This window comes from Scyliorhinus torazame, chromosome 18 (genome assembly GCF_047496885.1).
Source record: "Scyliorhinus torazame isolate Kashiwa2021f chromosome 18, sScyTor2.1, whole genome shotgun sequence".
NCBI lineage: Eukaryota > Metazoa > Chordata > Chondrichthyes > Carcharhiniformes > Scyliorhinidae > Scyliorhinus > Scyliorhinus torazame.
The window spans coordinates 120,161,318-120,181,930 of record NC_092724.1 but is presented as its reverse complement, the minus strand read 5'-3'; the positions used below and the strand labels follow the sequence as shown (position 1 = coordinate 120,181,930).

The window sequence follows — 20,613 nt, the reverse complement described above, 5'->3', positions numbered from 1 at the left end:
CACTGGGTACTGCAAAGGCTAAGACCCCTGACAATATTCTGGCAAACTACTATAGACTTGTACTCCAGAACATGCCAGGCCTCTAGTTAAGCTGTCCCAGTACAGCTACAACACTGGCATCTACCTGGCAATGATTTCCTGTAATAATAATAATATAATAATCTTTATTGCCAGAAGTAGGCTTACATTGCAATGAAGTTATTGTGAAAAGCCCCAAGTCGCCACATTCCAGCACCTGATCGGGTACACAGAGGGAGAATTCAGAATGTCCAAATTACATAACAGCATGTCTTTCGGGACTAGTGGGAGGAAAGCGGAGCACCCGGAGGAAACCCACGCAGACACAGGGAGAACGTGAAGACTCGGCACAGACAGTGACCCAGCTGGGAATCGAACCTGAGACCCTGGCGCTGTGAAGCAGCTGTGCTAACCACTGTGTAACGTGCTGCCCACTGAACACAAAAAGCATAGCAAATCAAAACTAGACAATTACTGGCATGTCAGTCTACTCTGATCATTTGTAAAGTGATGGAAGGGGTCATCAACGGCACTTGCTTAGAAATGATCTACTCACTAATGCTTAGTTTGGGTTCCGCCAGGGTAGACAGCACGGTAGCATTGTGGATAGCACAATTGCTTCACCGCTCCAGGGTCCCAGGTTCAATTCCGGCTTGGGTCACTGTCTGTGTGGAGTCTGCACATCCTCCCCGTGTGTGCGTGGGTTTCCTCCGGGTGCTCCGGTTTCCTCCCACAGTCCAAAGATGTGCAGGTTAGGTGGATTGCCATGATAAATTGCTCTTAGTGTCCAGGATTGCCCTTAGTGTTGGGTGGGGTTACTGGGTTATGGGGATAGGGTGGAGGTGTTGACTTGGGTAGGGTGCTCTTTCCAAGAGCCGGTGCAGACTCGACGGGCCGAATGGCCTCCTTCTGCACTGTAAATTCTATGATCTATGATCTCTGATCTTATAAACCCAAGACCACTACCACTTAGAAGGACAAGAGCCATAGGTGCATGGGAACACCACCATCAGCAAGTTACTCTCCAAACAATTTTTTTTGATCCTGACTTGGAAATATATTGCTTTTCCTTCACTTCTGCCGAGTCATAATCCTGGAATTCCTTCACTAACAAGAATGTACCTGGGTGTACCTACACCTCAGGGACTGTAGTGGTTCAAGAAGACCTGCTTCTCAAAGGCAACTGGAGATGGGCAGTAAATGCTGCCCTAGCCAGTGACGTCCACATCCCATAAACAACTATACATTTAACTGTCATATGTAAAGATCATACACTAACCGTTTTAATCTTCAGGAAGTTGACTTTGAAGAAATGGGCTGTTAACAAAGAAACAGTGAGAGGCATTGAAAGAAATATTTGGAACAATAACAAAACCAATGAAGTGCTAAATTTCCAACTGTACAGTCAAGTGCCCTTGGCAATATACGAGGTAAGATGCAGTAAGAAGTTAAAACAAATGACTTAGGGGCGGCACAGTGGTTAGCACTGCTGCCTCCCGGCGCCGAAGACCTGGGTTCGATCCCGGCTCTAGGCCACTGTGCGTGTGGAGTTTGCACATTCTCCCCCTGTCTGCATGGGTCTCACCACCACAACCCAAAGATGTGTCGGTAGGTGAATTGGCCATGCTAAATTGCCCCTTAATTGGAAATAAAAAGAATTGGGTACTCTTAAAAAAAAAATTTTTTAAATGGCTTAACCAAATGCTAAGAAAAGTAGTAAATCATAGCACAAATAGAACTATAGAAAGCAGCAAAAGGCACAAAATGAAATTAACAACTCTAAGAAAGGAATCCAATAATTTTGCAAGTAATATAGAGGGTAATTGTAAATAATATTCATAAATAAATGAAGTGAGGAAGTGGCTAAGGGAAATGTAAGTACATTAAAGAAAACCACAGGTAATATTGTAACAGATCAAAAGTTAATGGCTGATTTATTAAACAAGTTTTGTTTCTATTTTCACAATAGAGGAGTAAGAGGTAAAACATTAGTTATAAAAGGAAAACTAAAAAGAAATGATGATATGGACTTATCGTTTCTAATATTAGTAAAACAATGGCAATTATATTTCAGAGTTCTCTGGTTTAGGACTTTTGCCATTGAATTGGAAATTGGTTAATGTCATTCCATATCTAGGCACGGTGGCACAGTGGTTAGCACTGCTGCCTCACAGCTCCAGGGTTCAATTCCAGCCTTGGGTGTCACCCACCCCCCCCCCCACCGCCTTCCCCACAATTACTGCGGAAACACCCCCAACAAAAAAGGGGACCCCCTCAATTGAGCTCCCAAGAGGGGCTACCGGCAGTGCCACCCTGACAGTGTCAAGTTGGCAGTGCCAGAACCGTGCACGGCCATGTTCCTCTCCCCAGAGCCATTTTAAAAGAAAATTTATTGGATGCATTTTCAAATATATACATAACAAAGAAGAAAAACAATAAACAACCACGGCAACAACAAACAGCCAAAAGATCTTTCCACCTCCCCCCCCCCCCCCCCCCGCCCCCCCGCCCCTGAAAAAATCTCCTCACGGCCATTTTCACCCATAGCAAACACCAGCAGAAAATCCCCACCGCCCCCCCCCCCCCCCACCCCGAGATCAACATAGCCCCAAGATCAGCGAACTGTAAATACAACCCTGCCAGTGCCAGCCCTCACTCTTTAACACACTCAGATGCATCATGCTAAGTAATTCATTAAGTCCCCAATTGAAAGTTAAACAGAGCCGAGTCTACATCCTTCATTTTTACTCACCATTATGGAGCCCATTTATTTCTGGAGTTAAAGTGTTGGCACAGCATTTTGCAGTTGCTGCCCCATTGTGATATCATGGGGCCTCTGGGTCATGATGCTGTTTGAGGTACAAGTTGAAAGTGTTGTACCTGGAGATTGTGCACCATCCCCAGTCCCCTTCCCTCACCCTCCTCCGTCCGTGCTGGATATTGTCCAGGATAATTTCATCTCCTTTTTTTCTCTTATCCTCGTTTTGCATTTTGTGAATAACCTGAATGGTATCCTCGTCTATTTATCTTTCACAATTCAGTAATTATTTATTTTTCATTTCAATCATTCAACAGGAATGCGCTCCTCTGAGGATCTTCTTCTCCAAACAAGGAATCTTTGGTCTTCATGTCTCAGTGGAGGAAAGACTCAATAAGAATTGGTCATAGAACATTACAAATGTTCAAATGAGTGATTATATTTGATTAAGTGCTGAGGTCAATGGAACGTGGTTGTGTCTTGTCGGTGTTGTGGGCCTGTGATATTAATCCTGTCCAACAATTCCAATTCAACAATAATGTTGTCGCCTCAAATGCTGAGGGAGCTAGAAATGCTTCAAATCCGAATCCTCCTCAACTGGGTCTTCTATTGCAGATAACCAGGCAGGATAGAACTTACATTTTACACTTAGATATTCACTTACAAGCTTAGCTTACAGAGGCACACCTTCAACCATGCACTTCCAAACACAATTGGTATGGTGGCCACGAAGGATGTCGGCGATCGTCAATAGATCTCCCCCTGGGCTTTATGGAATATGAATTCCCCTAATAAACGAGTGGTATTTCACCCAATAGGATATGTATGGCGGGAGCTTACAAAACCCTCTGCTCCAACCCGGACTGGCATCTCCGTAGGTCCCCGGGCTTGGACATGTGCATTGTAAGATGCAGCAACAGCCTTTTCCTTAATTATCCTCTTACTCTTAATGTATTGATAGAATGTTTGTGGGTCATCCTTGTTTTCACTTGCCAATTCTTACATGTCCTCTCTTTGCTTTCCTAATTTCCCTTTTGATTTCACTTCTTTCCTTTCTATATTACTTTTGGCTTTCTGTATTATTGAGTTCTCGAAGCCGGACGTAAGCTTTCTTTACTGACTTATTTTTTCCTCCTTGACATCAAGTGGGCTCTAGATTTTTCTTTGTGAGAACATATTTACTCTGAATCCTTTAATCTCCCTTTTGAATATATCCCACCGCTCTTGACACTGATTTACCTTCAAGTAGCTGTTACTAGTCCACTTTTCATAAATCACTGAATGAATGTCTAGGAGGTTGGTTTTCAGGTGACACTGGGAAACTGGTACAGGTTCTGTATTCTGGCTAACTTACGTCCTGCAGGTTCACCGACTGGTTGAACTGATACTATGGCGGCACGGTAGCACAGTGGTTAGCACTGTGGCTTCACAAGCGCCAGGGGACCCGGGTTCAATTTGCAGCTTGGGTCACTGTCTGTACGGAGTCTGCACATTCTCTGTGTGTCTGCGTGGGTTTCCTCCGGGTGCTTCGGTTTCCTCCCACAAGTTCAGAAAGACATGCTTGTTCGGCGAATTCTGAATTCTCCCTCTGTGAATCCGAACAGGCGCCGGGGTGTGGCAATAGGGGATTTTCACAGTAACTTCACTGCAGTGTTAATGTAAGCCTACTTGTGACAATAATAAAGATTATAAAAGATGGCTTTGGTGGAACTGATCAGAAAACTACTCATAGCTGATCTTATAAACAGACAAATACAACATGACTGCCTCACTGTCTGACTTTTCACAGGTTCATGATATTTTCCAAATAAGATGGGGTGTTCCTGTTGATTCCACATCTTGTGTTGTGGATTAACACGCCAAGGATTTGAGACAGTTTGGCGGCTGGATTCTCCTTTCCTTTTTAAAAAATGTATTTTATTATCAACATGTATCAGACAGGTTACAACACATAAACACTCCTGGAAGCATGCTTCCCAGCAATCAACTATACAGTCTGTACAAACTTTTTCCTCCTTTTTCAACCCCCACCCCGCAATGAACAGCTCCTCAAACACAGTCATAAACATCCCCCTCCTTTTCTCAAACCACCCCGCTGAGTCCCTCAACTCATATTTTATCTTCTCCAACTGCAGGAAGTCGTACAGATCACCCAACCAAGCCGCAACCCCCGGTGGCGATGCCAACCGCCACTCCAGTAAAATTTGCCTCCGTGCAATCAGAGAGGCGAAGGCCAAGACATCGGCCTTCCTACTCTCCACGATGTCATGTGAGAGTACCTTTAAGACATGGATGTTTAAGCAATGTACCTTTAAGAAAACAGTGATGTCAGAGAGTGGGTAGAGCTGAGGTCAGGTCAGCTATTTTGCAGTTTTAGTTTTGCAGTTTGAAAAGAGTTTGGGGAGTGTCTGTGTGTGACGAACGGTTACTGCCTTATCATCATGTATGGTGATGTCCCCTTTAAGACCGGGCTTGGAACCCTGGGGACTCCGCCTCTGGCTCCGCCCATCTGGGAGCCATACATAAAGGGCTGCCTCATGGTTTGTGTAGCAGTCAGCTCTCGTCTCTAGCTGTAGCATAGTTATTAGTCTAATAAAGCCTTCTTTACAGTTTAATCTCTAAGCGTCATTATTGAGGGTACCTCACTGTGTTTTGCAGTGAGCTGGATATCTGCCATGAAAGACTATCTCTGGATCATTTGGGTGATTTAAACTTATAATAGTGAAACCTTTAACCTGATGTGATTTTGTTTAAAGGTGTTAAGTCTCTTGGAAGTTTGAAGGAACATTTTAAGGAATTATTTACTGTGGCAATATTTTCTGAATTATCTTTGAAGTAAGGGGTGTTAAGAGATCCAATGTTTATTTAAGATGTTAAGTTGAGTTCATGGAATAAACAGTGTTTTGTGTTTAAAAACCCACATGTCCATAATTGGAATCCCACACCTACGGAAAAAGCCGTGTGCTCGGAAAAGCAACAAATACATTAAAGGGAGAGGTTGGTTGAACTCCATGATACATTTTGGGGTTCTGAAAACGCCTCGCCCACAATAATGAGCTCCCAAATATCGCCACCTAAGGGTCTGGGTCCACTCACTCCTCCACTACCCTGGAGCAAACCCGGAAACTCCCGCCTAGAATCTTCCCAATTTACGGCAACCCCAAAATATGTGCACATGATTCACTGGCCCCTGCCCACAATTCTCACACTCATCTGCAACACCCTGAAAGCACCCATGCATTCTCACCTCAGTCATATCAAACCTATGCGCCACCTTAAACTGTATCAGGCTCATCCTTGCACAGGAGGAGGTCTCTTTTATCCTACGCAGTGCCTCACTCTATCCTCCCCAGTTGATTTCCCCTCCAAACTCCCCTTCCCATTTCTTCTTGATCTTCACCACCCACTCGCCTCCCTGCTCCCCCAGCCACTTGCATATATCCCTAATTTTTCCTTCCCTTACACATCCGGAAGCAGCAGTCGCTCCAGCAGGGTGTATCCTGGCAACCTAGGGAACCCCCTCCAGACCTTTCGCGCAAAGTCCCTAACCTGCAGATACCTGAACTCACTCCTCCTCGGCAGCTCTACCCTTTCCCTTAGCTCCTCCAGACTGGCAAACCGTTTTTCCAAATACAGATCCCTCACCTTGACCTGCCCCGCTTTCCTCCACCTCCTGTATATACTATCCATCCCCCTCGGCTCAAACCCATGATTCTCGCACAGCGGCGTTCGCACCGACATCCCTTCCATCCTGAAATGCCTCCCGAACTGAGGATTCTCCATTCCTGCGACTAAGTGTTGACACCGGGGCAGGATTCATGGACTTCGACAACAGGACCGATTCAACGACTGTTAAGGGGCTAGCACTGGCATCATGTGGAACACAATCAACTCCAATGAGAAATGGTGCAGGATTCGTCAAATTTGCGATAGACACTCAGCCGCATATACACACTTCACTCCCCAATAAGGTGGCAGTGAGGAGAGCGGCACCCCATTTTACAGACGCTGAGTTTGAGACCTTGCTGGATGCCGTGGAGGCGGGCAATCCTGGACCCCGACCCGGGAAGGAGATTGCCAGCCACTGCCGTTCACCATGCCTAGGCGCAAGTGGCAGAGGTTGTCAGTGCCATCAGCAACACCATCCGAACCGGCCAGCAGTGCCTAAAGAAACTGCACAACCTCCTCAGTACGGCCAGGGTAAGTAGGTAGAACTGTGGCCCGACACCAAGCCCGGTTCCACACACAGGTAACCCCCCCCCATCCCACCCGGAGGGCGGCTGAACCCCCACCCTGCACCACATGCCGGCACCCATACCGGCCACCATAACCGGGTGCCCTGGCCACTAGAGCCACCAGCTACCCACCCCGTTGGGCTGCATGCATCGGACTGTCAAATACTGCCCTTCACCGTGGCAGAGCATCGTGCCCTGGATGTAAGCACCCTGCTCCACCACCACCCCTACTCCCCCCCCCCCCCCCCCCCCAAACACACACCCTTCCCCTGGACGTGGTCGTCGGGCCCAAGGAAAGGGCAGTCGCCGGGGTGGAGGTAGGCATCGGGTGAGGAACCGGCATATGTGTCATTCCCCCCCCCCCCACCTCACCCCCAAACCCTCACACCACCCCAACACCCTGCTCCACCACCACCCCTATTCCCCCCTCCCAAACACACATCCCTCCCCGCACATACACATCTGGCACGCAGTCTAATCATGCATCTCGTCTTATGTCTTGCAGGAACTGCTGGTGATGGAGCGAGCCCTTCTGGTGTCCCCCACCACAGACACAACCAGATCCCCAGGTGCCGACCAGCGACGAGGACACCGACACGAACATGAGCCATTAACCCGAGACCAAGGACACCTTAGAGCTTGAGTCCGATGATGACACTGGTTTCCCTTCACGTCTGTCTCCAACACCCTACATCATCCCAGAGACACTCACCCCGGTTGGGTACTTTAGTGAAGAGGCCCCTGGGACACTGTCTAATGCGCACCAGATACATGGTCTGGTACAGCAGGTGGAGGTAGGAACACCCGAAGGCTTCTGGAACGGACAGTCCCATCGATCGTGGGGCTGTTCAACACACCGCCCCACCCAGACCAACCATCTCCACTGGATACAAGTCGAACGGAAAGGAATTCCTGTGAATTTCTGAAGTCCAGAATATTAAATAGAGATTAAGTGATTTCTAGGCTCACACCAAATTGTTATGTTGTTGCTATGGCGATCTTACTTCACTCCGTGCCTGTTGAAGTGCTGCCAATCCGGAGAGTCTCCACCACCAAGTTTCTCTATAATCCTCTCGGCTGCTAATTACACATTTGCCAGCTTCAGGATTAGTTGCTAGTAGGAACCAGTGTCCACATATGGAAAGTTAATAATAGAGAGAAGTGTTAGCTCAGAATGTAGCCCTACTGTCGGTTTAGTTAGTAAAGACAGTGCCATACAGACCAGCACAAATCTATCACACAGATTAACATGACTGGGATGTAAAGAACAGTGGCTCAGGGGTCCTGCTTTGATAAAGTAAATGCTTTGCACAGTAGCAGAGCCTGTGAAGCTCTGTGACCAAAGATCGTGATGGTGACAGAGTTGACAAAATAGTCCAATTCCAACCTTGGTGGCACTAATCAGGGAGGCCTTCGTTAAAAGCATTGCACTTTAGAATGAGTGCCAGTATCAGGAATGTTTGCACACATCCCATAGAACAAAGAAGGACAAAGAAAAGTACAGTACAAGAACAGGCCCTTCAGCCCTCCAAGCCTGTGCCGATCATGATGCCCTAACTAAAAAAAACCTTCTGCCCTTACTCGGTCCGTATCCCTCTATTTCCTCCCTATTCATGTATCCATCCAGATGCCTCTTAAATGTCGCTAATGTGCCTGCTTCCACCACGTCCTCTGGCAGCGCGTTCCAGGCACCCACCACTCTCTGCATCAAAAACTTACTCCGCGCATCTTCCTTAAACTTTCCCCCCTCACCTTGAACCTGTGCCCTCTTATAGAACATTACAGCGTAATACAGGCCCTTCGGCCCTCGATGTTGCGCCGACCTGTGAAACCACTCTAAAGCCCGTCCACACTATTCCCTTATCGTCCATATGTCTATCCAATGACCATTTGAATGCCCTTAGTGTTGGCGAGTCCACTACTGTTGCTGCAGGCAGGGCATTCCATGCCCTTACTACTCTCTGAGTGAACAACCTATCTCTGACATCTGTCCTATATCTATCTCCCCTCAATTTAAAGCTATGTCCCCTCGTGCTAGACATCACCATCCGAGGAAAAAGGTTCTCACTGTCCACCCTATCTAATCCTCTGATCATCTTGTATGCCTCAATTAAGTCACCTCTTAACCTTCTTCTCTCTGATGAAAACAGCTTCAAGTCCCTCAGCCTTTCCTCATAAGATCTTCCCTCCATACCAGGCAACATTCTGGTAAATCTACTCTGCACCCTTTCCAATGCTTCCACATCCTTCCTATAATGCGGCAACCAGAATTGCACGCAATACTCCAAATGCGGCCGCATCAGAGTTTTGTACAGCTGCAACATGACCTCATGGCTCCGAAACTCAATCCCTCTACCAATAAAAGCTGTACGCCTTCTTAACAACCCTCTCAACCTGGGTGGCAACTTTCAGGGATCTATGTACATGGACACCGAGATCTCTCTGCTCATCCACACTACCAAGAATCTTACCATTAGCCCAGTACTCTGCCTTCCTGTTATTCCTTCCAAAATGAATCACCTCACACTTCTCTGCATTAAACTCCATTTGCCACCTCTCAGCCCAGCGCTGCAGCTTATCTATGTCCCTCTGTAACTTGTAACATCCTTCCGCACTGTCCACAACTCCACCGACTTTAGTATCATCTGCACATTTACTCACCCATCCTTCTACACCATCCTCCAGGGCATTTATAAAAATGACAAACAGCAGTGGCCCCAAAACAGATCCTTGTGGTACACCACTAGTAAATGGACTCCAGTCTGAACATTTCCCATCAACCACCACCCTTTTGTCTTCTTCCAGCTAGCCAATTTCTGATCCAAACTGCTAAATCACCCTGAATCCCATGCCTCCTTATTTTCTGCAGTAGTCTACCGTGGGGAACCTTATCAAACGCTTTATATACACCACATCAACTGCTTTACCCTCATCCACCTGTTTGGTCACCTTCTCAAAGAACTCAATAAGGTTTGTGAGACACGACCTACCCTTCACAAAACCGTGTTGTCTATCTCTAATCAAATTATTCCTTTCCAGATGATTATACATCCTATCTCTTATAAACCTTTCCAAGACTTTGCCCACAACAGAAGTAAGGCTCACTGGTCTATAGTTGCCGGGGGTTGTCTCTGCTCCCCTTCTTGAACAAGGGGACAACATTTGCTATCCTCCAGTCTTCTGGCACTATTCCTGTAGACAAAGATGACTTAAAGATCATAGCCAAAGGCTCAGCAATCTCCTCCCTAGCTTCCCAGAGAATCCTAGGATAAATCCCATCCGGCCCAGGGGACTTATCTATTTTCACATTTTCTAGAATTGCTAACACCTCCTCCTTATGAACCTCAAGCCCTTCTAGTCTAGTAGCCTGAATCTCAGTATTCTCCTCGACAACATTGTCTTTTTCCTGTGTGAATACTGACGAAAAGTAATTGACACTTCCACCCTTGGATAAAGCCTCTGACTGTCCACCCTATCTATGCCTCTCATAATTTTGTAGATCTCTATCAGGTCTCCCCTCAGCCTCCGTCTTTCCAGTTAAAACAATCCCAGTTTATTTAACCTCTCCTCATAGCCAACACCCTCGAGACCAGGCAACATCCTGGTGAACCTTCTTTACATTCTCGCCAAAGCTTCCATATACTTCTGATAATGTGGTGACCAGAACTGCACGCAATACTTCAAATACGGTCTAACCAAGGTTTTATATAGCTACAACATGATTTCCCAACTCTTTTACTCAATGCCCCAGCAGACGAATGCAAGCATGCCATATACCTTCTTAATTATCTTGGCTACCTGTGTTGCCACTTTTAGGGAACTGTGGACCTGCACGCCAGATCCCTCTGTATGGTAATATTCCTAAGGGTTCTGCCATTTACAGTATAATTCATACCTAGATTTGATCCTCCAAAATGCATCACCTCGCATTTGTCCGGATTTAACTCCATCTGCCATTTCTGTGCCCAAGTCTCCAATCTATCTATATCTTGTTGTATCCTCTGACAATATTCAGCACTATCAGCAACTCCACCAATCTATGTGTCATCCGCAAACTTACTAATCAGACCACCCACATTTCCCTCCCATGAACACCCAAATACAGGAATACCTAGATGAAAAAAAAGGGTTAATCGAGTTCACCTTCTAATACTGCATGTACAATGATAATTGAGGTGGTGATTAATCACAGCAACTGATCTCCACCAATTAATCAACAACAATGCTAAACAAGAGATGAGGAAAAGCCCAGTAATGCAGAACTTTGGGAAGCATAGGTCCAGAGTCACCTGCTCCTCCCAAGCGCTGCTAAACTCCGTGACATGCTCAGGAAAGGGAAAGTGTCCAATATGAGAGGGAGATGAGTGAGAAGCAATTCTTGTTTTCTACTCCAAAGGTTAACTAGCCACATTGGATATTACTCAAGTCTTTGAAGCAGACATCCAACTCTCAGGAACCAAACCAAAGTGATTTGCAGCTCCCTTTCGCAGTACTATCTCCAACATCAGAGTTTTCCTGGAGATGCTCCCTCTAGCTCCAGCTAGAAGAACCCTGCAGCCTTGCTTTAACTCTTTAAACTGAGCATGAGCACCCATCTGCATTCCACATGGTGAATGTTAAAGTCAGCATTTTCTCTGCTTATGGTGCAGGCCTGGCTGACTACTTACTTTGCTCTTCTGCAATCAGTTTGTTGCAGACCCCACAGGACAAAGCTGCAACCCCAGTCTCTCTGTGATATGCCTGGGTTATAGGGAAACCTGTAACCTGATCTCAAAATGGTTTCCTCAGCTTCTTCCCCACGGCAAAGGGAAATGCATTGGCCGGGATTCTCCGACCCGGCGCCGGGTCAGATAATCCCCGGGGAGGGGGGCGCAAGAATCGCGCCCCTCTGCCCCGATGCCGGCTTCCCTATTATCCGCCGCCGATTTTCAGGCACCCTCAGGATTGCCGCCACGTCGGTCGGGGGCCGTTGACAGTGCCCTCAAGGCGATTCTCCGGGCCCCGATGGCCCGAGTGGCCTATGAGGTTGGCCGAGTCCCACCAGCGTGGATTACTCAGGTCCCACACGGCGGGACCTGGAAGGTGAGTGTGCGGGGGCCGTCCTGGAGGGGGGCGGGGGTCCGACCCCAGGGGGCCCACACGGTTGCATGGCCCGCGATCGGGGCCTACCAATCGGCGGCCGGGCTGATTCCATGTGGGCCTACTTCACTCCGCACCGGGCCCCTGTAGGGCTCCGCCATATTGCCCGGGGGCCGGCGCGGAGAAGGGAACCCCCGCGCATGTGCGGAAATACGCCGGCCATTCCGCGAATGCGTGAACTCGCGCCGGCTAGAGCTGCGGGGACTACTCCGGCGCCAACCTAGCCCCCTAGAAAGGGGATAATTATCACTTTCGGGGGCCGTTGACGCCGGAGTCGTTGACGCTAGTTTTCACGCCGGTGTGGGGACATAGCCCCATTGTTAGAGAATCCCGCCCATTAGCTTTGTGTCGAAGTTAAAATGCTAATCAGTTATCTTTGATTATAACTGCCCTTTCATCTTAAATTAAAGGGGTAGGTTCCAGCTCAACTGTTTACAACTTGTTATTGAAGCAACCTTTCTGAGACTTCAGGAAATGCAGGTCCTTTGTAGATTTAGGAACAGCTGTCATTGTACATCCCTCTCAAAAAAGGAAGCAAATCTTATTCTAATCTCTTACAATTAATCCACCCAGGCATACTGTCAGACAAGTCTCCAGCACTTAATGTGACCCCCAATAACCCTAAATGTAAAGATACAGGGGGCGATTCTCCGATATGGAGGCCAAGTGTTCACCCTGTCGTGAACGCCATTGTGTTTCACGACGGCGCGAGCAGGGCCCGGGCACGACCCATTCTGGCCCCCACAGGGGGCCAGCACAGCGCTGGAGTGGTTCACGCCGCTCCAGCGTCCTTACGCAGCACCAAATGGGCGCCGCGCCAACCCATGCAAGCGCAGTCGGGGCAGCCCAATCCTGCGCATGCGCAGTTGGGGCGCGCCATCCTACGCATGCGCGGGGAACGTTTTACGCACGCCGGCCTCTCACCAACATGACGCCGGTGTTCTGGGGCCACGCGCGGAAGGAGGTAGGCCCGGGGGCCCCGATTGCGGGCCAGACCACATCGGAGGCCATCCCGGTGAAGGAGCCCCCCTCCCTCCCCCACAGGCTACACCCCAGCGTGCCCGCAGAGTTCCCGCCGGCAGCGACCAGGGGTGGACGGCGCCGGCGGGAACCTGTCGTGTCGTAGCGGCCACTCGGCCCATCCGGGCCAGAGAATCGCCGCTCGTCGGTTCTCCGAGCGGCCCGGTGTGAATCGCGTGCCGCTGGTTTCCGGGGGTGGGAGAATCGCGTGCGGGGCGGCGTGGCGCAATTGGCGCGGCATCCCACCGATTCTCCCACCAGGTGTGCGGGGGGAGAATATCGCCCACAGTCCCAAGCTCAACACATTGTATAAACCAAGCGATATAGTCCTAAAACATAATAATCTTATAAATCTCACAATTGTAACTCTGGAGCTAGCATGCCCTAGCTTCCCTTTCACATAACCAAATCAAACAAAATGACTGGACAAGGTATGCACAGCCATGTCAACATCAAAGTAGTATCAAAGCAAAATACGATAGATACTGGGAACCTCAACTAAAATACAGCAGATCTAGCAGTATATGTGGAGAGAGAAATGTTAACATTAATGAGTTAACGTTTCAAATCCGATATGACACTTCTTTGAACTCAACAAGGTACCTGCGTATACATCATCAAACCCTTTGGCCATCGCACCTCAGGAAAGCTGCATTGGCCTTAGAAAGGGTGCAATGCAGATTCACCAGAGTGATACTGGGGCTTCCATGGGTTGCATTACTCAGCCTGTATTCCCTTGAATATAAAAGATTAAGGGTGAAGCTAATCAAAGTGTTTAAAACAATATTGGATTGCAATAGGGTAAATAGAGAGACGTTATTTCCTCTGATCAAGGAATCCAGTTAGGTTGTAGAGAATTTAGAATCTCGTTCAATGAGGATGATAGTCTTCTGTCTGTCTGACTCTCTTGATGTTGTATTCTACATCCAGTGATCTGATTCCCCTTCAAGATATGAAAACGATCGACTTTGAGAGAAGCTTTAAGTCAAGCATTCTTCCTCCCACTCACTGTGGACCATACGTATCTTCTTAAGGTAAGTTGCTGTTAGCTTCAGGTAGTTATGGATGCAACGAAAGAGGAAATGCTGGAAAATCTCAGCAGGTCTGGCAGCATCTGTCGGGAGAGAAAAGAGCTAACGTTTCGAGTCCGATGACTCTTTGTCAAAGCTAACAGACAGAGAAAGTGGGAAATATTTATACTGTGGGGTGAGAATGAAAGATGAGTCATAGCCACAGAAACCCAGAAACTTTTATCCAGTTATGGATGCAACCCTCCTTGGCCTTTAATTATTATACAAGTCTCACTTTTTTGCTATCTTTCTTACAATCCGAGGACTTGATTCTCAAAATCACCCACTGGGGGTACTAGTGCTTTTTTGCAGAGGATACAGTGAGCAGCAAAAAGCTCTGTAGAAGTCTTTTTTTCATTTTTTTTAAAATTCCAATTAAGGGGTAATTTAGTGTGGCGAATCCACCGACCCAGCACATCTCTTGGCTGTAGGGGTGAGACCCACACAGACACGGGGAGAATGTGCAAACGTCACATGGACAGTGACCCGGGGCCGGGATTGAACCCGGGTCCTTGACCCGTGAGGCAGTAGTGCTAAGCATGTGCCGCCCCTCTGTCAAAGAGTCATACAGGACTGGAAACATTGACGCTGTTTCTCTCTCCACAGATGCTGCCAGACATGCTGAGTCTATCCGGCATTTTCTGTTTTCATTTCAGCCAAACGTCCATTGACTTTCCGCAGGACTGGCCGTGGGTGGGGCCAGAAACTACCAGCCTTAATCTCTGCATCTCAACCCACTGTCGTAAAATTTAAATTTCAGCTCCCACTTTAATTCCACATTTCCAGCTCTTGAAGGCTCCATAAAATCAATTCTGCATGTAAGCATTTAACTGGGACTTGAACCACCACTTTCTGATAGTAAAAGGTGTCACCGTTGAGCTATATCTGGCTGAAAAGCTCCATTGGATGCAGTGGACAAAGAATTCAGATGGAAGACAGTGGGCGAAATTCTCCGTTCCATAGGTGAGGTGCTCCCACCAGCAGACAATTAGGACCGTGTCTCGCTGGCGCTGGGAGCGTCGCCGAGGTGGAATTCACAGACCTTTGCTAAGCAAAATAATGCATAATGGCGAAAACGCCAGTTTCCCAGCACTTACGGGTCACCTCATTGGACACAACTATTCCCTTAACACTGCATACTCTCACCGTCTCCCAGACTCGAAAAGATGCAGTCACTCCAGGAAGCGAGGAAACCGTGCAGGCCTGCAAGTCAGAGTGAAACAACGCGGCCCCAAAGCCCGTCTGCCTAGCTTACTCCCAGCTAATGTCCAATCTCTAGAAAACAAGCTAGACGAACTCAAAGCCAGACTCACTTTTCAAAGAGAACTAAGGGACTGCTGTGTGCTCTGCTTCACAGAGACATAGCTCACTCCTGCTTCACCGGACTGTGCCCTACAACCAGAAGGCTTCTCAATCCACCGAATGGACCGTACGGCGGCCTCAGGCAAGGCAAGGGGAGGTGGGGTCTGCCCCCTAATCAACACCTCCTGGTGCCTAGATGTAGCAACACTGGAGAGTTTCTGCTCCCCGGACCTAGAATATCTGACGCTAAAATGCCGCCCCTTCTACCTTCCGCGGGAGTTCAGCTCCGTTATCCTGACGGCAGTTTACATCTCACCCCATGCGAACGTGAAAATTCACACTGGACGAAATATTCACCACCACAAATAGCCTTGAAACGAAACATCCCAAGGCCTTGTTCATTGTAGCTGGGGACTTGAATCAGGCCAAGCTCAAGAGCATACTACCAAGTTACCACCAACACGTCACCTGTTCCACCAGAGGCTCAAACATCCTGGACCACTGCTACACAAATATCAAACATGCCTACCGATCTATCACCCACCACACTTTGGCAAATCTGACCACAAGGCTGTGCTCCTGCTCCCAGCTTATAAGCAAAAACAAGCGGGAGAATCCGTCAAAGAAAGTCGTGCATTGTTGGTCTGAGGAATCGGATGATCTCCTACAGGACTGCTTAGAGTCAGTGGACTAGTCAGTATTTAAAAACTGCGACCAGCCTGAACGAGTATGCCACTACAGTAATTGACTTCATTAGTAAGTGTGTAGAAGACTGTGTGCCAAAGAAGCAAATCCGTGTGTTTCCCAACCGGAAACCATGGATGAACAGGGATATTCACTGCTTGCTAAAGTCTAGGTCTGAGGCGTTCAAGTCAGGCGACCCTGACCTTTACAATAAAGCCAGATATGATCTAAAGAAATCTATCAAAGATGCCAAAAGACAGTACCGGACCGAGCTTGAGTCCCAGGCTAGCCACACGGATCCCTACCGTCTATGGCAAGGTCTGCAAGACATAACGGGCTACAAGATGAAGGCATTTAAAATCGTCAGCTCCAACGCACCCCTCCCTGATGAGCTCAACGCATTCTATGCCTGCTTTGAGCAAGAGGTCAGCGAGAGCGAGCCCTCCACCCCAGAAGCCGCGGATGAACTTGTATCTGAGATCACCACTGCAGACGTCAGAGCAGCCTTCTCTTTTTTTTAATAAATATTTTATTGAAAATTTTTGGTCAACCAACACAGTACATTGTGCATCCCATACACAATATTATAACAACACAGATAACAATGACCTATTTTATATAAACAAAAAACGAAAAATGAATAAATATTAAATAACAGAAATGAAAACTAGCCCTAATTGGCAACTGCCTTGTCACAAGCTACACCCCCCCCGCAAACCCCCCCCCACCCCTCTTCCCCCCCCCCCCCAAATCCTGGGCTGCTGTGCTGCCTTCTTTTTCCCCCATCTATCTATCCGCAAGATATTCGACGAACGGTTGCCACCGCCTGGTGAACCCTTGAGCCGACCCCCTTAGGACGAACTTAATCCGCTCTAGCTTTATAAACCCCGCCATGTCATTTATCCAGGTCTCCACCCCCGGGGGCTTGGCTTCTTTCCACATTAACAATATCCTGCGCCGGGCTACTAGGGACGCAAAGGCCAAAACATCGGCCTCTCTCGCCTCCTGCACTCCCGGCTCTTGTGCAACCCCAAATATAGCCAGCCCCCAGCTTGGTTCGACCCGGACTCCTACTACTTTTGAGAGCACCTTTGTCACCCCCATCCAAAACCCCTGTAGTACCGGGCATGACCAAAACATATGGGTATGATTCGCTGGGCTTCTCGAGCACCTCGCACACCTATCCTCCACCCCAAAAAATTTACTGAGCCGTGTTCCAGTCATATGCGCCCTGTGTAATACCTTAAACTGAATCAGGCTTAGCCTGGCACACGAGGACGACGAGTTTACCCTGCTTAGGGCATCTGCCCACAGCCACTCCTCGATCTCCTCCCCTAGCTCTTCTTCCCATTTCCCTTTTAGTTCATCCACCATAGTCTCCCCTTCGTCCCTCATTTCCCTATATATATCTGACACCTTACCATCCCCCACCCATGTCTTTGAGATCACTCTGTCCTGCACCTCTTGTGTCGGGAGCTGCGGAAATTCCCTCACCTGTTGCCTCGCAAAAGCCCTCAATTGCATATACCTGAATGCATTCCCTTGGGGCAACCCATATTTCTCGGTCAGCGCTCCCAGACTCGCGAACTTCCCATCCACAAATAGATCTTTCAGTTGCGTTATTCCTGCTCTTTGCCACATTCCATATCCCCCATCCATTCCCCCCGGGGCAAACCTATGGTTGTTTCTTATCGGGGACCCCCCCAATGCTCCAGTCTTTCCCCTATGTCGTCTCCACTGTCCCCAAATCTTCAGTGTAGCTACCACCACCGGGCTTGTGGTGTAGTTCCTCGGTGAGAACGGCAATGGGGCTGTCACCATAGCCTGCAGGCTAGTCCCCCTACAGGACGCCCTCTCTAATCTCTTCCACGCCGCTCCCTCCTCCTCTCCCATCCACTTACTCACCATTGAAATATTAGCGGCCCAATAGTACTCACTTAGGCTAGGTAGTGCCAGCCCCCCCCCTATCCCTACTACGCTGTAAGAATCCCTTCCTCACTCTCGGAGTCTTCCCGGCCCAAACAAAACCCATGATGCTCTTTTCTATCCTTTTAAAAAAAGCCTTCGTGATCACCACCGGGAGGCACTGAAACACAAAGAGGAATCTCGGGAGGACCACCATCTTAACCACCTGCACCCTCCCTGCCATTGACAGGGCTACCATATCCCATCTCTTGAAATCTTCCTCCATCTGTTCCACCAACCGCGTTAAATTTAACCTGTGCAATGTGCCCCAATTCTTAGCTATCTGGATCCCCAGGTAACGAAAGTCTCTTGTTACCTTCCTCAACGGTAGGTCCTCTATTTCTCTACTCTGCTCCCCTGGATGCACCACAAACAGCTCACTCTTCCCCATGTTCAACTTATACCCTGAAAAATCCCCAAACTCCCCAAGTATCCGCATTATTTCTGGCATCCCCTCCGCCGGATCCGCCACATATAGTAGCAAATCATCCGCATACAAAGATACCCGGTGTTCTTCTCCTCCCCTAAGTACTCCCCTCCATCTCTTGGAGCCCCTCAGCGCTATCGCCAGGGGCTCAATCGCCAGTGCAAACAGTAATGGGGACAGAGGACATCCCTGCCTTGTCCCTCTATGGAGCCGAAAATATGCCGATCCCCGTCCATTCGTGACCACACTCGCCACTGGGGCCCTATACAATAGCTGCACCCATCTAACATACCCCTCTCCAAAACCAAATCTCCTCAACACCTCCCACAAATAATCCCATTCCACTCTATCAAATGCTTTCTCGGCATCCATCGCCACTACTATCTCCGTTTCACCCTCTGGTGGGGCCATCATCATTACCCCTAACAGCCTCCGTATATTCGTGTTCAGCTGTCTCCCCTTCACAAACCCAGTTTGGTCCTCGTGAACCACCCCCGGGACACATTCCTCTATTCTCATTGCCATTACCTTGGCCAGGACCTTGGCATCCACATTTAGGAGGGAAATTGGTCTGTAGGACCCGCATTGTAGGGGGTCCTTTTCCTTCTTTAAGAGAAGCGATATCGTTGCTTCAGACATAGTCGGGAGCAGTTGTCCCCTTTCCTTTGCCTCATTAAAGGTCCTCGTCAGTACCGGGGCGAGCAAGTCCAAATATTTTCTATAGAATTCAACTGGGAATCCGTCCGGTCCCGGGGCCTTTCCCGTCTGCATACTCCTAATTCCTTTCACCACTTCTTCTACCTCGATCTGTGCTCCCAGTCCCACCCTTTCCTGCTCTTTCACCTTGGGAATTTCCAGCCGATCCAAAAAGTCCATCATTCTCTCCCTCCCATCCGGGGGTTGAGCTTCATATAATTTTTTATAAAATGTCTTGAACACTTCATTCACTCTCTCCGCTCCCCGCTCCATCTCTCCTTCCTCGTCCCTCACTCCCCCTATTTCCCTCGCTGCTCCCCTTTTCCTCAATTGGTGTGCCAGCAATCTGCTCGCCTTCTCCCCATGTTCATACTGTACACCCTGCGCCTTCCTCCATTGTGCCTCTGCAGTGCCTGTAGTCAGCAAGTCAAATTCCACATGCAGCCTTTGCCTTTCCCTGTACAATCCCTCCTCCGGTGCTTCCGCATATTGTCTGTCCACCCTCAGAAGTTCTTGCAGCAACCGCTCCCGTCCCTTACTCTCCTGCTTCCCTTTATGTGCCCTTATTGATATCAGCTCCCCTCTAACCACCGCCTTCAACGCCTCCCAGACCACTCCCACCTGGACCTCCCCATTGTCATTGAGTTCCAAGTACTTTTCAATACATCCCCTCACCCTTAGACACACCCCCTCATCCGCCATTAGTCCCATGTCCATTCTCCAGGGTGGGCGCCCTCCTGTTTCCTCCCCTATCTCCAAGTCCACCCAGTGTGGGGCATGATCCGAAATGGCTATAGCCGTATATTCCGTTCCCCTCACCTTCGGGATCAATGCCCTACCCAGCACAAAAAAGTCTATGCGCGAATAGACTTTATGGACATAGGAGAAAAACGAGAACTCCTTACTCCTAGGTCTACTGAATCTCCACGGGTCCACACCTCCCATCTGCTCCATAAAATCTTTAAGCACCTTGGCTGCTGCCGGCCTCCTACCAGTCCTGGACTTCGACCTATCCAGCCCTGGTTCCAACACCGTGTTAAAGTCTCCCCCCATTATCAGCTTTCCTGTCTCTAGGTCCGGAATGCGTCCTAGCATTCGCCTCATAAAATTGGCATCATCCCAGTTCGGGGCATACACGTTTACCAAAACCACCATCTCTCCCTGTAGTTTGCCACTCACCATCACGTATCTGCCCCCGTTATCCGCCACTATAGTCTTTGCCTCGAACAATACCCGCTTCCCCACTAATATAGCCACCCCCCTGTTTTTCGCATCCAGCCCCGAATGGAACACCTGCCC

The 20,613-nt window shown here is 48.6% G+C and overlaps 1 protein-coding gene across 5 annotated transcripts in view; it reads right to left on the bottom strand.

The window, feature by feature from the left end:
* LOC140395466 (protein HEATR9-like) overlaps positions 1 to 20,613 on the bottom strand; it is a 154,098-nt gene that overhangs the window by 119,918 nt on the left and 13,567 nt on the right. For 4 of the 5 annotated variants that reach the window (XM_072483242.1, XM_072483246.1, XM_072483245.1 and 1 more), the window contains exon 2: positions 1,298 to 1,335. The gene's annotated coding sequence lies outside the window, so the exon portion shown is untranslated. Of the gene's footprint in view, positions 1 to 1,297; positions 1,336 to 2,770; positions 2,792 to 20,613 lie in introns of those variants that run through there. The other variant, XM_072483244.1, reaches the window with a different exon arrangement.